Below are 16984 nucleotides of genomic sequence, written 5' to 3'. Positions count from 1 at the left end.
AAGTGGGGGCAATTATTTTCTGAAATAATACCACTGGGTTCTAATTTCAGATGTTAACTACCTGCCTAGACAAGCTCTCAGATGATTTTATCTCAAGGGGATTTGTTCCAAAAATAAGAACCTCTCGCTGAATGTACCAACAGGGCCACAGCTTAAAATATCTATCAACAATCATTATTTTAAAACAATTTGCACCCCCCAAAAGCAGTTCCTTTACTGTGTTTGGACTTCTAGTGTTCCATCATGTGACTTGTCCCCGAGCAGCTCACAAAATGTTCCATTGAGAAGATATATAGAGAAATATAGAGGGATCTAACATATCCAGCCTCCCAGTCAGATGAGGACAAGAGAAGATCCTGGGAGTCCTTCTGGCTGCCAGTTTATAAATTTTTACAGCATCTTTCTGATTTGGGTCAAGACCTTTAATCAGCCCTGCACATACGTGGCAGTCATACCACCACTCTCTCTGCCTTTTCCGTGGATGCTGTGATTTGGTAAGTCAGAAGTCTCCTAAACACACAGTAATTTGCATAGCTCTGGTTTATGATTTCCTCAGAACCCATTCCAGTCACTCACTTCCTTGTTCACACATGCTCATGTTTACGTGCTGACAGCCCTCACACTTCCGGTGTCCTCTCAATCAATGTTTAACATCATTTTACCCAGAACAGTACTGGGCAGGAAATCTTTTTTTTTAAATACCCTTGTGAGATAATGCCTTAGTAAGCTCGTGTCAACTATAAAAAGTGTGAAGTCATGTGATTTTCCTCCTCCTGGGAAAGCTGTACCCTTCGCATCACCCATCCAGGGCCATCCCACTCCCCAACCTAAGGCAGGGCCACATGTCCAGCGGCAGAACAGCCCATATGTGCAGCAAGTTTTATTCTCACAAATACAGATCTTACAGACAACCTCTTTTTTCAAATGACGTTTGACCGATGGCAGTAGCCTGTCTGGGACATGGGCTGTGTGGCTGGTTCGAGGCATCTGTCCCCCTCATATTTTTGTGTTCTTCAGTGAAGTATCCTGAACCCACATACACAAGTAGTATCAGTCACCCAAGGGGCTTGCACTGTGCACCAAGGGCAGGGTGCAAACAGTCATATAGTCACCCAAGACCATTTGCTGGAGTTTAGGGATCCCAAGGCCAGGGCAGCAAGCCAGAGAAGTTCTGCTTTACTCCCATGGATACCTCCCACTTCATATGCCCAGGAATACCCCTCTTCAGCCAGATTTGCTAAACCAGCAGATAGTGGCAAAACTCTCTACCTTCATGTAAGTGTCTAGTGGCTAAAGCACTGGCTCAAGTACAAGGTACTGCTTAGCCAGAGGGGTTTGAACCCATGGCGAATGGGAGCAGAGGACTCCAGGCTCTGGTCCTGCTCCCAAGAGCTTAGAAGGGCAAACTGCTTTCCCAGGCCCTTGCACTTATAAACATCTTTACAAGCAGCAAAGACTGCTTCCTAATGTATGTAGAAGAGTCATACTGCTTCCTTCCTTGCTCTGACATTGTCACCCCAAGAGCAGATAAATCCCATGCTAACATGCCCATGTGACAGCATCACTCTTTTAACAATGTTGCTGTGATTCTGTCTACTTGCCCCAATCCCCTTCTGTCTGAAGTACAATTTTACTGTCTTGAGGGCCATTTCTCACTCAAGAGGCTCCCAAATCTCCTCTAGCAACTGCCTTCCCAACTTTACTACCATACATGGGAGCCAAACACATCTGTTCCCCTAGGCTAGTAGTTGCCATGTGTGTGCTCCTGTTGCACACTGATGGACCACAATCAGATCTGCTTCTTGGTTAAAACTAACAGAATATGACATTTGGACAGCAAGTGTTTAGTCCAGGAAAGTAGCCCATATATTTAATCAATGATCCTCCACATGCCACAGCCATGCAATACCCTACTGAAATTCCTTTCTGACTTCAAATCTGATATTAAGCTTGCACAGGTGAGCAAGAGGCACCAGTGGTAAGGTTTTTAATGCCCCTAAGAGCCCGATGTCCTTTGTCCTCTCTCGAGCTGTGGCTAATCTACAAGGCACCAAAGCAACAAAATAAAACCCAGCTATCCAGTCCTTTCAGGCCCCACTGGAGCTTTATGCTTGGAATTAACATGAGATAAGAGGAGCAAAGAAATGCAGCTATCAAATCATAGCATCATGCAATCAGAGAAAAATTTAGCCTTGGACGACCCTCTGGGGGTTTCTCTTCCATCTCCTGGCCAGAGCAGGGTTAACTTCAAAGTCACGTTGGGTTGCGCAGGGCCTTTTCCAGTCTGGTGGTGATGCACTCATGGGTGGCGATCACTTTCCAACTCTTTGGGCCTGTCCCACAGCTGCACCATGCACCACAGGGAACAATTTTTTCATTATGTCCAACTGGAATGTCCCTATTGCAGCTTGTGCTGTTGCCTCTTGTCCTTTCACTGGGCACCTCTGAGGAAAGTCTGGTTCCATCTTCTCTATATCCTCCCTCTAGTAAGGAAGGCAGCAATTATGTCCCCCAGAAGCCTTCTCTTCTCCAGGCAAAACGAGCTCAGCTTCTTCAGCATCTCCTCATATGCCATGTGCTCCAGCCCTAATCATCTTAGTGACTCTCCGCTGGACTCTGCAGTCAACCAACTATGATTCCCTTCCAATCCCCCTCTGGAAAGATATACTTAAAGTCCTTCTTCCACACACAGGGGAAATCAAGCAGTCGGTGATGTTACTTCCCCTCCATTGCTGCATCCCTTTCTTTCTTCAGGGACCACCCTGAAACTACCTGCCTGCATGAGCCTGATTATCTTGCTCATCTCTTTGGCTTTCTTTTGGTTCTTCAGGTTCTCTTCACACACCATCAACTTCAGAATGGATTAGGTCACAGCCACATGGTACCTGCATTTGCTCCCAGAGAAACACCTTGGTCCACACTCTTCAGCAGTGCAATCAACACCGTGTTTTGGGCTCCTAGTATTTCACCATCTCTTTCCATAAGAAAGGACCATTACTTTTTACACTTACGATGAAGGAAGGACAGAGAAGATGTCTGGATGCCTTTCAGAGCTTTTTCCGGGCTCATGGCATAGCCCCCTCTGAAATCAGCCTTAAGTGATTGTGGCATCTGGGCTCTGGTAGACAGATCCATGTGGAAGGGATGGTGAGCTATAGGCCAGTTTGGGGGAGATGTTTCATACTTGTGGGGCAGGCTGAAAGAGCAGAAACCTCCATGCGAGTGGAGCAAAAAAATGGGACAACAGAGCACAAAACAAATGGAGGTTGCTGAAAGACACAGATCGGTAACCAGAGAAGGAATAGCTGCAAGGAGGCTTGAAGGCAGAGAAAGGACACTGGGCCATGCTGTGTTGGAAACAGAAGGTGGTGAGGAGCAGCAATGAAACTTGGATAATGCATAAGGAAGCTGCTACATTCTCTGTACAGGAATCGGACTACACAGAAAGTCCAGCTACTTCTCAGCAGGAATCAATACCCCAGATAGGTACTGGATGGGATGAGACCTTGTGCTTTGTCTTTCTCTTGTGCTGGGCCACTCCCCAGGGTGTGTTTCCTGGAAAAACCTGATATGTTGAGCATTAGCAGCACCCAGCTAGAGGCAGTTGTTTACTTTTGTCTGTAGTCATATCTTATCCGTGCCTGCGCCATCCACCAGTAAGTTCAACATCAGTGGTACAAAGGGATCCTATAAATAAACCAACACATGTCTTTAAGCACATCTCAAATAACTTAAGTGTTGTGGAATGTGTCACAAGCCACACTCCCTTGGCAGATGAGGAAACACAGGGAAACAAAAACATCAAGTGCAGCAATAAAGCTAGGTACCAGTTTTTCGCCCTGCCCCTCATGGTTTGCTTGGAAGTTAAAAAAAAAATGTGTTGACATTCTTTCTTGTTAAACAAGGTGACTTATTTACCATAAAACCAGCCACCCAGGGCTAAAAATGAGTGCTGGATCTCACAGGGAACTGTAAAGCTTCCTTTTCTCAAGAGATGACGCTCTCATTTCTAATCTGATATGAACTCTGTGAAACTGATATGTGCAGGAGGGCAGGTATTGAACCTTGTAGAATTTCCCCATCTTGGGCCTTAAATAGCATTAACAGCCCATACAAGTGAAAGAGAAACTCTAGAGGCTGAGACTTTAACAAAAGCATGTTAGCTTTTCTGAGCAAATCCCCAGGGGGAAGGTGCTCAGAAGGGAAACAAGCTCTGCACCATGAGCAGATGAGATGAATGTAAGTGGTCCATGCTCTGAACCACCCCCCCCAACCCCAGTACCCAAGAGCAGGGAATTGGATACTGCTCAGCACTGGGACCTGGAGGATTCCTGACTGCCTCCCGAGTCCATAGGAGACTGGACTTCAGTGGCAGTAGGATGCCACTGGCAGAAAATTCTATCCAGACACCAGAAGTCCTGCTTGGAGAGGAAATCCAAAGACAGAGAAAAGTCATGCTACAAGTCCGGTGATAACGTGGGGAGCCGCAGCCTTCCAGGTTTCTCCTTCCTCCTGCAGCACAGGTGCCTGGAGGGCTTGCCCAGTGTCACTAAAGAGGGTTTTAGGTAGCGCAGCAGCTCCCTGTTCACTGGTCTTCCAGGAAATACAGAAAACCTAGCAGTGAGGGAAAAGTCTCCCAGGGGAGGTTTCATCCTTGTTTATTCTGAACCTGAGTACATATAGGTGTAACATTCTTGTCCTTCTCCATTATCCTCGCAGGGAGGGAAAAAAAAAAAAAAAAACGGATGTGACATATAGTAACTGCCTGGGTGGACTGTGATAGTGATAGCCTGTTCCAAGCCAGACTGATGTCAAGAGCAAAGTACACTTCATGACACACATTTCTCCAGAAAGCAACTGGAGGTTACTCCAAAAGCAGACAAACATGGGCAAATCCTGGTGCCACCTTATGCCTGCACAAATTTCTGGTTCTCAGAGCATCAGAAGAACTTTGAGAAACTTCTCTTACTGATGAGAGCAGCAGGATTTGGAAACAAATAAACTCCTTTCCAAAGGCTGTGCATCTGCTAACAACAGATAGTTCCTTGACTCTTGCATACTGGCAGAACTTCCAATGACTTGAGGAGCACTCCCGCCAAGGGGGAAGAGGAGCCTGGGGAGATGACAGAAGCACTGTCCACCTTGAAATCTTCAGCCACAGAGGAAACACTGTTCCCATCCAGTCCTTCTTTAGCCTACTGCTAAATGGCCATTCTCATTTGTTTCCTGGGATATCATCCCACCCTTACAGATATTACCCCTTGAGAAGTTCTTCCCCTTTCCAGTTAACCCCAAATGTACTTTATTGCATCCTCATCTTGTCTCACAAGCCCCCCTTCTCTTCCTCCTCTTAACTCTCTTGTCCCTTTGGGGTCTTGTACAGCATCACAGGCAGCCCTGTGTCCTTGCCCTCGATGCTAACACACCTCACTCAAGCCATAAACGTGTCTGCTTGCAATCATCCACCTCCTCTCAGTCCCCACCACTGCCAGACTTCTCCTCTGGCTTCCCCTCTTGGTTCCTCCTGGTCTTGTCACTCACAAGCATGGGACAGGCTGCCTGTCTCCTCTACAAGAGGTAGGGAGACCCCAGACCTCTGTTGTTCAACAGTGTGATTTCAGACAGCCTGGGAGTATCTCTAGCTTCTGGAAACCACCATGACCATAACCCTAACCTTAACCCTAATCCTAACCCTGATGTTCCCGGTGTTCCCATATTCTTCTCTGGATGCCTCTGGAGGTGAAAAGCTGCCAAACTCTCACACATTGGCTTCATTATGTATTTTTTCCACCTAATGCCTAATATTTTTCTAAGGTATTTGCATTAGGAGGCAGTAGAGACTATGCATTAGTTTCATGAAAGATATGCAGAACTTTACATACTCACCCTCATGCTGTGAGCAGCAGGAATGATTCGGAGTATCCTTTCTGGGCCAAATGACTAAGACCAGGTGTGTTTGGAAGGGCATGCAGGCATGGTGTGGCTGACCTACTGTCTGCATACAAATGGCATTCTTTTAGAGACGCAATGGAAGAGCAACAGCTGAAGGAGGAGGCTGATTGTGGAAAACTGGCATGAGTCAAACTGGGGAGGAAAGCCTGTCACACCAGGATGTGAGAGTGGGAGCTCTCCCAAGGCAGGGAGTGGGTTGGGGCCCGACGACTTACAAGCCAGAGAAGATGTTGGGCTGCTAGCTGGAATACAGCTGTATTATGGTGTAGCTGTAATATGGTGTAGCTCTTCTGAACCCGCCTGAAGGCCAGCGGCCACAAACTTTCTCCCAGTGGCAGAAGATTACTCATGGGCTGTGGCTCCTCTGCTGCTGCATGGCCGAACTGAGCTTCAGATGCACAGTAATACATCCTACTCTAAAGCTTGCTCTGAGGACCATATAACAGCACAGGTGAAGCTTTCCCCAGACAACTCTTAGCGCTAGTGCGGTTTGCTTGTTCTAATTTTGCCCATCATGTTCCTTTTGGAAGGCAGTGATGGGTTGGCTCCTTCCCCAGGGAGCAGCTGAGCCTGCTCACGGAGAAAGCCTCCAGGGGCAGCACAGCAGAGCAAGTAGAAAAGGCGGAAGTAGTAACCACAACAAGGAGATGGGAAGCTGTAGCTCCAAAAAGGCTGCAAGGACCAGGGAGCAGGCAATGGGATGATGGGAAAGGACTGATGGCCCTGCGCAGGGTTGAACTCAATGCCATGGAACTGACTAAAACCAAGCCTGGAAGCAAGGATACTTGCAGGGACACAGCGGTGGACAAAAATTTTTATAGACCTCTTATTTCTATTCCAACATTGCCACTTTGAGTTCTCTTTAGCTGAAGAGTGATCTATTCTAGTTTATTCCAGGCTTTGCTATGCCAGAAGTTTTTGTGGAGTGTTGGAAAAAGTCTGAGATGCACCTCAAAGATTTGGCTGACTTGTGGTCACATCACACCCTGGCAAAAAGTAGAAGCCCAGGACCTAAACGAAATGGGATGATACCTTGAGAAACTGTGCAGAGGCTATATCAGATTTGTTTGGTGGATTGGTGACACAAGATGGAGACTGCTCTTTTAATCCTTGGCAGATTGCCGTCTTTCACATCCTGGGCTAGAATGGAAAGAGCCCAGGAAGATGGGCTCTAACTTGCAGATCGCTGAAAACTAATTGATGCTTAAATTGCTGAGCATGGCCAGTTCGTGCCCTTCTTCTTTACAGCATACCAGTTGGCTTACACATTAGGAGATTTCAGAACTGACTCACTCCTGTATTTTCTTGTCTTTTAAAGCAATGATTGAGCTGGAAGTTGCTGGACTTATTAGTGAAGCTGTTTTGTAATCGAATACTTCTTGAAAGGCTGCACACTACCACTGCTGAGTCCATCTCTTCTGCTTATCTCCATCACATCTGCGTGCCCCAGCAAAATAACTAGCGACCATTACATATTTCTGACATACATATTGGTGGACTCAGCTCTTAAAAAGCTAATCATCACTAACAACTGGCAGCCTCCCATAGAGGGTTGCTGAGCCACTGAGTGTCTGTGTTTACCCCACTTACTCCACAGAACAGACTCAACAGAGCACTGCATCTCTGGCCTACAATTTACATTGCCAACCCTTTTTGGTAGAGCCAACAATGCTTTCCCAAGACCTGCTCATTTCTGCACACAAGTATTCTTACAACATTGGCCATTTAGGGGAAAAAAATCTCTGTAAACAATTCAGGGGGAGAGAATTTATTTTTCTGACATTCTGACATTATGGTTGTCAGGGTTTTTGAAAGACTGGTTAAAAATGCACTTTCAGCTTCTTTGAAATGAATATTTACAAGTGGCTTTTCTCATTTCCTGGGGGCCTTGTGCAACTAGTGAAGTGCCAAGTAGCCTCAGAGGCAGAGGAACTAAGGTGATAGCATTACATTAAAAACTTTTTATGCAGTTAGTTCCATACAGAAATGGAACAGCAAGTATTGCATCACTGATTTCCTTATTTTCAGATGCAAATCTGTTTCTTTCAATTATGCATTTCTCTGTGAGATGTTTTAGAACTGCACAAATGCCATAATGTATTGGTCATAGAGAAAATGTAGCTTTAGACTTGAGTGCAGTAGGATTAAAATCTCAGTCAAAATGAACACATGCCTAGATTTCAGCTATTCTCCAAAGCCTTCATGATCTTGGCAATGCCTCCTTCCATGCAGTGCTTTTGGCCATTAGCTTTAAAAACCTGCAGTGAGCCTCTGAAGGAGTTGTGGTTTGAGAGTTTTTCTGTTATTCCCTCCAGCCTTGCCAGGAACCCAGTTGGTAAGGATCCCTGAATACCCATCACCACCAAGGGATGGCAGAAGACTTCAACAGGATGATAAAGAGCATTTCGGTGACACAGGACCTGGCATTCAATAAGATAATCCCTTGTTTTCTGTCCAGGACTTTAGCAGAGCTTTTTATAGACAGATGCCTCTTGCCTGAGCCTTGGGGCAATTCTCTACCTTAACAAACTGAGTTTGCTATAGCAAATTCCTCCCGCAAAAAGGCCTGCAGGCCTAGTGTGCCTAGCATATGTGGAGACCCCATGTCCCATGTACAGTCTGGAGCTCTGCTGATAGCCACGATAGCTCATATCCCATCAGTATGGCTGCAGCTTTGCAAGAGGCAAAGTTCACATTCACACAGACACGTCCACAACTGTGTTTCGTAGCTGGGAAACATCTGATGAGAAAGGGGAACCCTGTGTGATCTGGGGGGACTAAGGCCAGAGGGGGATTTAAGGATGTGAAAGAGTTGCTGGGCTGGAAGAAAATGAGGTCTAGGAGCTGTGAATCAGCCCAGGGGCCTCCCCCCACTGCTGGAATAGTCCAAAAGACTTCAGCCAAGGAAGATGAGAGGATCCCAGTCTTGCTGCAGGCAAGGATGACTCAAAGGGAAAGGCATGGTGTGGCTGCATGGGTGGAGGAGGGTGCTCCTCTCCAAAAAAGCAGCAGGAATTTTTTTGTTGTTGTTGTTACTGTGAGTTGAGCCGAATTACCCATTGTTTTCATTGGACTAAAACCACGGAAGGGTTGATTTAAGACACCTAACGAGCAAGGCAGCGGCTGGGAGGCCACGTCGACCTAAAAGATATCTGCCATTCCCCATCACCATCAAAGCACTTAGCCTCTGTCGGTTCCCACCTCCACCAGTCCCAGCAGCTCCTCTCAAGCATCCTACTCTGGCTAGTCACCACCATGGACCTGGGACGAGCATTTCTGGGGCAGAGCTTTTACAGTGGGGCTTGAGTCGCACCCAGGAGGTTCAGTTCTGGTCTGCTGGAACAAGCAAGGAGCAATGAGGGGAAGACCTGGGTACCTGCAAAACAGACACTACACTGCAATGGGGCAGGAGTGTGGGGGATGGGAGATGCCGGCTGTACATGTGCAAAAGGGACCATCTAATGTCCGAGCATGGTCTGCATGTAGAAGTCTATAGGAGAGACAACGCGAGTAACAGAGAAATACTGAACTGCCTACAGCAGTCTGAGAGTGCTCATTTGAAACAAATGAAACCCACTCCTACAGCCCTGTATTTTTTCACCCTGGAAAATATCTAGAGCTGCCACTTCTGTGTAAGTCAAACAAGACTTAGGTCCTGCGTAATGTGCCTGACTCAACAGTTTGGCTTTTCCTCTCTGCTGGAGATCTTTGTGCAATTATTAAGATAAATTTCATTTAAACATATAATGGCACAGAGAGGTTACTTTGTCCTAAAAATGAGGAAAATATATTCTGTGCATTTACTCTTACTTTTCTACATTCATCTTCTTATTTAGAACTAAACTGTATGTGTAGCATTTCTCTATGAAAATACATATTTTCCTACACAACACTTATTTGTTCTTCAGCCCAAGCTTTGCTCCTGATGACATCAGTCACACAAGTATCAATGATGGCATAGTGTCTATATTTGCTGTTTCCTTTTTCAAAATGATTTAAAATGCCTGCCATCATTTTCCCCCACAAAGAGCTAAAAAAAATCGTGTTTTAATAGTGCCCAGAAACACCCATGGTAGCAAAGATCCTGGGAAAAGAATAAAAGTGTCACTGGTCGGATACAAGTGGTGGAGAGAAAGGGTAGGAAATCTTTCCAAAATCTGTGGGAAGGAGAGGTACGTAGCAAGAAGTACTCTTTCAAATGCTGGAGATGAGCATGCACATTTCTCTGGCCCTATTTTCTGCCGAGAGCAGGGATTTTTTTGCCCATGTTTTCTCTAAGGCCATGCCTTAAGCCGAAATAGGATTTATGTGGGCAAGTTGAGACACCTCAAGGCACATCTCTAAAAACAGGCACGAAGACTGTCAAATGCTTTCTTGGCACCCATCCCACTTCTGAGGAGTCTCTGCCATGGAGATCAGTTACCGGAGTAAAAACCGGGCCGTGCACACTCGCTGGGTTGGTGTGGAGCTGACTTCCCCCGACTGGTTCCTCTGTTCTGCTTGGGATGGTGTTGCGGGAGGCTTCCTCTCTCCTCCAAGGAATGGCATGCATCCCTGCTCTGTAAGCTCAGGAAGGCAGATGTATCTCTCTCTCATCACAGGCTCTGGAAAATGTATCCTCACTTGGTTTTGGTAGCCCTCTATCATTTGGCTTTCTCTGGCCACTGCCCTGAAATGCTGCCTCACATCCTGCCTTGTCCATGCCAGAAGATTATACTGGGAGGAGCTAAGGTGCATTTCAATGGAGGTAGTCATAACAACGTTATTTTCTACAGTCTGCTACAAAGAGCATTAGACATGGTGGCTTGGGGATGGTTTTACCCTGAACATCTCAGCCCAACTTCCCCCTTTTTCATCTTGACTTTGACTTTGGCCATTTCCTCTCTGTCTTTTGGAGCTACCCCCCCCCCAAATGTTTCAAATCTAGTATTCACACTTAAGACTTTGCCCAGATACAAAAGGCCTGTAGTTTTCACTATCTCCACACAGAGAATGCGAGAAAACCTGTCTCGCGGGACACTGCACAGCACTCGATCCGTCAGGAAGCCAGTTTGTACTTGCCTGTGTCAAACTTCCTGTGTTTCTCAACCAGTGCCTAACATTTCCATCCACCCGCTGTTTTTCCCAAGGCTCACCCCCCAACACTGTCCTCTGCAAGTATCATGACTTTTTCTGTCCACTTTCTGGTTCAGGATTGTGCATCCCATCTTTGCCCTGATCATATCTCTGGGATATTGCCTTTCTCTTAACCCCAAAATATTTTCCTTAGATACTCAAGGCTTTTACTGGTTTGGGCTTTTTTTGGTATTCTTTTTTTTTCTTTTAGAACTAGAAACAGTTCAAAAAGTCGTTAACTTCTAGTTTTCTCTTATATAGTGCCTTTTTAAGGGCGCATACAATGAGAAGCAAATACTAAGAAGTGCTTAAACCCTCTGGAAAATGTAGGCTGCATTCAGTAGGTAAGATAAATAAATTTAATCCCTGAAATAATAGATATTTCTTATTCTGAGTTAGAAACTTTTTTTTAAGCAAAAATCAGTTAAAAAGAATTTCATCCACATGTATTATGTGATGAATGACTTCCTACTGAATGTGGTCAGAAAGGGCTGCTTAGCTAGGATTATCTTTTCTCCCACGCAGTGTCGTCATAAACTGCAAGAACTGGAGAAAGGTTCAGGGTTGAAGGGACCTCTGGAGGTCTTGGTTCACCTTCCTGCTCCAAGCCAGGGCAGGAGGCCAAGGTCTTGTCCAGGCATGTTTTGAAGGTCTCCAACAATGAAGGTCCCCCTCCACCTCCCTGGGCCCTGTCCTGCAGCTGCACCACTCTCAGTGTGAATTTTTTCCTCTGTATCCATCTGGAAATCCCCTTCCTCCCCATTCTCAAGGACATACAGCCAAGCTGCTGCCCACCCAGATGTCCAGGTCCTTTCCTGCAGAGCTGTCACCCAGCCTGCACTGTTGGTTATTCCCCAGCTGCAGAACATCTCCATCAGAAGTAAAAAATAATCATTTTGAATTGCAGCAGGGCCATTTAAGTTAAATGTTAAGAAAGGCTTTTTAGCCATAAAAGTGTTAAATACTAAAATAGCTTTTAAAGGTCCACCACCAAAGTTTTTTACATATATTGGATATGAGGATTCCTGTGTCTAATGAAGCAAAGTCCATCATGTGAACTCGATGCCTCTTCCCAAGTTGCTAGCTTTCTATCTCTAAGGAATGGCAAATTTTTCAGAACTTTTTTTTTTAAGAAAAGAAATGAATACAACAGGCCAGTGATCACAGGGATTTCCAGGTAAGCCTTTTTTGTAGACATTAAGGAAAGAGATCCATGTAAATGTGAGAAAAATGTGCTCAGTTCAAGCCAACGAAGCCTAGGTCATTTTAAGATGCATTTGTGGAAAAATCTAGTAAATGCAGTTCAGAAGTAAGCTGGCACAGCCAGAGTGATCTGCAAAAAAGAAATATTTCACTCCAGTGCCCACTGAACTGCCCTGAAACCTCCATCACCACCAAAAGGCAGGATGTACTTACAAGTGGCAATTTACCTGGAAAAATAGTATTTCCTTACTGATTCCCAGCCCATGTCTAAGAGCCCAAACCAGATGGGTAACTCAAAGATGTGGGTATTTAATCAAAATTTATTCAGATGTTGCCTCATTCAGTCCTCATCAACATTTTGATGTGCTTGGGACGCAAACATAAAGACTGATTCAGGAACAGGGTAGTTGTGACTCATGGTCAGTGTTTTGTTTGGGACTGGGTTTTTTTTTGCAGAAACAAGCCCCTAGGTTTGGAGATACTTTCGTTAATTAAGTTCTCCCTAAAGACTCAGTTATGAGGCAAACCACAAGAGCTGGGTGATGGTAGTGAGGCTGGTAAATGCGTTCATTTGTAGGGGAATTTCTTGCACCTCAACCTGCTACTCTCTCTACCATGAAGAGGGGTGACATATGCCAGACTGACCTGCCTAAGCATCCCTCTCCACATCTCTAGACCCTGTAGCACTAGTAAATATGGTTACTCGAGCTCCCTATTTGCCAAAGACAAGTCACAGTTGTTAAGTAAAGGCATATAGACCAGTTAGCATAGCTGGAAAAAATAAATTGTTACAGCTACAATGGCACAGCTGTATATTATGAGTCGCAGCCAGACCCCATTCTGAGCCAGGGGTGCATTCCTGAAAGCACGACAGCTAGCAATTTGACAGGGCAACAAGTTTTCCCATAAGAATTAATGTAATGGGGGGGAGGGGAATATGTGTCTGTGGATTTAAATACTCAGGGACAGTGTAGGTAGCATAGAGGATGAAGAAGCAGGAACAGGATTAGCAGGTTCATCACCTGGAGGAGATGCTGGCTTGTCAGAGCACATCACTGTTCCCAAAGGTCTCAGCTGCTTCATCTATGAGACCTTCACCCCTGACTGGTCTTGATTCGTCCAAAGTAAGAATGAAAATGTAACTCTCACACCAACAGCTTTTTGCTGAGCAGGCTGGTCTCACAGACAAAGCAGTGGTCAGTTCAGGAAGGCTGGTCGGTTCCCTTCAGGAAGGGTGGTCAATTCCCAAAGGCCAGCCGGGGAGCCAGGGCACCTTTCTCCGGGTGGGCATCCATGCAGCAGAAGTGTGGCAGAGCCAGTGGCACTGCATGGTGGCATGGCTCAGCTCAGCTGCTGTTGGCCAGGCCCCTCTGGTCCATTAAGGAAAAGATGACACCTGTTTCCCAAACCCGCAAGCATCTCTTGAGCAGCACAAGGGCTAGGTGTTCATACCTCCATGCTTCAACATCTCAGATGCTGTTTCCACCTGGGTCTGGCTACTGACCATTTTTTGGGAAGCATTCCTCTGGCACAGAAATCATGTTTCCACATGGCAGTCAGGCCTGTGTTTGCAAGTGAAAACCCTCACTGTTAGGTGTCTGGCAGGAGGGTAGGGTGAAGCCACAAAGCTTCCTGCAATGTAAGGGCACACTTATCAGGCTATCAACCCATTAGGCACCCTATCAAGCCAAGCATGAAGAAGCAAAACAGATTGCTGTTGACTCCAACCAGTGCTGGCACCTGTGGCTCAGACTGTCTGCATTAGCAGGCAAACCTGCTCCCAAGGCAAGGTCCTAGGATGAACTGCTCGGCATTCGCCTGCACCAGCAGGCACCTTGAAAGATGGGACCCATGGCTGCCCTCCAGTGCAGAGACTTCATGGGAGCATTGGCGGAGCTGTACCAGCCCCAGGCCCCCAGCAGGGAGGAGGCTGCAGCCACTTGGTCCTCCTGGAGCTGTGCAGTAATAGTGCTTCTTGCGGGGGGAAGCATGGCATGATCCAACTAAAATCGAAGCCAGGGATGCTGCAGACAGAGCAGAGCTGAATGGCCTCTCCTTGCCATTTGCATGGTTTCAGGTTCTTTGGCCAAAAAGCCTCTAAGCTCGCTCGTTCCTAGCAACCCTCTTCTCCCTTAAGGCCATGTACAACCCATAGCAACTGCTGCTGATGCAGAGACCTCATGTTAACCTGAAAGTCAATAAAGACCCTCACATCTAAGGTCTTTCTCTATGGAGGGCAACTCTGTGCCACTTCAGGAGAGGCAGCACTAAGTACCGTGGTCCAGACGGGTGTCCCCAGCCATTTCCCCTCCTGCCTTGCGGGAACAACCATAAAAGCCAGTTGCTGGAGGACTTCCAGCAGGCCCTTTCCCATCTATATGTATGATTTCCAAAATGGAAACACACAACAGGCAATACCATGGAGCAATTGGACAACACCTGAGCACATCGAGGCTGGCATCACTGCTGGGGGTTGCATAAGTGAGGTCAGCACATAAAGACCACCAGGCACCTCCAAGGGCTCAGCTGTGCCCACTACTGCAAACCCTGCAGTACTACCCTGAAAGTCAGTCACTGCTGTAACCACAATTTGCCTCTTCTTGACATGCTGGCCTGAGTGAACACCTCACTTTGCCTGGTGAAATCCCTTTCCAGGTTAAGTGGTGTGGAGATTTAGTCCCTGATGGGGAGGGTTCAGGTGTTCCCCCCTCACTCCCATGACCCAGAGGCAGATGAAAGGAGTGTGCCAATCACAGTGAAGCCCAGCAGATGAAGCTCAGTGGATGAAACCCAGCAGACAAAGCCTGATTGGTCTGACATGCCTAGAGAGTGTGGGAAATAAAGGAAGAAGGCTTTCCATAGCAGGACAAACACGCAAGCGACTCCAATCTGTCCACATTTTAGAGGGAAAGCTGGAATTTTTCCCATATTGTGGGCCCCAGACCAAGGGAGCAAGGCATTTTGGAGGTGTTTGGAGATACTTTTAGGCTTGTGCCGGGGGCTGGTGCCCCTGTGCTCTGTTTCTGGCCCAGAGGCCTGGGTTTCTGCAGCAGTTTCTTGCCTCTTGGTCTCCCATCCAGCAGCTCTGTGTGGAGCTCCATGGTATGATCTGCAAGTTCAGAGGTAGTCTCTGCTGCCTCTAGGCATCTCCTACTTGCTTAAAGACCTTCCTGAGCTAATCTCCTAGTGCCATCTGCCGTCTCACCCCAACACCATAGTAGGATGGTGGTGACTCACCTGGCCCTCATCATCTCACTCCTCCGCCTCACTTACTTACAGAATGACTCTGACCATGTACCCCACTGCCAAGCCCATGCTGGCCCTCTCTGCCACATGCCTTTTTCCCTCCTGTTCTTCAGGGGAAAGGACTTTGATGGGATCTGTGGGATAAGAGGACTGTGTGGCCTCTACTCCACAGTTTCTAATGAAGACCTGAAGGTGTGATTGCTGGATTTCTCTAAAGCTGTTTTATTTTTCTTTCTTTTTGATTTGAATGAGGAATATCTGAAGCCACACACAGCGACAGGCACCCAGAGAGTAGAGGGATCTCCATCCTCAGGACATCCCCAGGCTCAGCTAGAAGACCTGAGCTGGTGACAGTTCCGCTGCCAGTGGGTGGTTGGACTAGGGACACCTGCAGTCCCTTTGCAAACACTGCTGTGATTTGTTATTTCTTGGTAAAGATGCTGTGGCTGACCAAAGAAGTAGCAAGAGTTCCCTCTTTAACTTAATACAGATTTTCTTTGTCTAAAATAGCTACAGTTTCCTCATCCCAAGGGGGAGAGGAAGGTGCAGGACAAAAAACAAGAGCCCTTTCACTGTCTTTCCAAGCTGCAGTCTCCTGGTTTTGTTAAGCTCGTGCTTGGTAAAGTGTCTTGGTTTCATGTGCTCAGGTCTTGGATGCCACCTCCTGGCTTTTCCACTGTACTGTGTATCTCAGTCAACACTGTGACTCCAGGCTGCTTGTCTCAGACGCGCACTGCAAAGACCTTACCTGCTACATTATCAGAAATAACAGATCCAGGATCTTTTTACTGATTCAGAGCAGCTTTTATTCTTTGAGCATCATGTAAAGACCTGACATGATCTCATGTATTGTGGAAAAAGAATAATAGAGGAATTTTTCACTAAGTAATAACCCCCTCCTCCAGCTGCCTGCTCACCTTTGTGCTATGACAGTCTCTTCTGCAGGACCCCATCACACAATCCTTAGCAGGACCTTGACTCCTGAAGCCACTCTGGGCTGTGGCTCCATTGCTGTGGGTGTGGGTCCTGGTACCTCTTGCCTTTCACCAGCAGCTGTTGTGCAGGGTGTTTTTTGTCCCAACATACTTTATGACCTTGTGGTCAGTCTCTTAGGTATCAGCTGTGTCTTTCTGTGCTCATTCTATGGGGGTATCAGGATGCCATTTCCAAGTTTTTACAAATTTTCTGCTTGGCTGGTGAATAATTTAACAAATGTGTGGTTTGGGGAGCAATAGCAAAGGAAAGCTATTTTCAGAGCTGTAGCCAATGTGCCAACATCCCAACCCGCAGGTAAGGAAAATTAATGAAAGAGGGCACTATGCCATAAAGAAATGCAAGATAAGGTGCAGACAACATGCTCTCCCCTTCCTGCTTTTCCTCTTGCCCTCCATCATTTCTGTGCTTTTTCTGCCCTCCCAGAGATGCCTCTGGTCTGGGTAGCCTACTTGTACGTCCGCCAGTCAAGCCT

The sequence above is a fragment of the Apteryx mantelli genome, chromosome 15, assembly GCF_036417845.1.
Source record: "Apteryx mantelli isolate bAptMan1 chromosome 15, bAptMan1.hap1, whole genome shotgun sequence".
Lineage (NCBI taxonomy): Eukaryota > Metazoa > Chordata > Aves > Apterygiformes > Apterygidae > Apteryx > Apteryx mantelli.
This window is presented reverse-complemented; position numbering follows the sequence as displayed.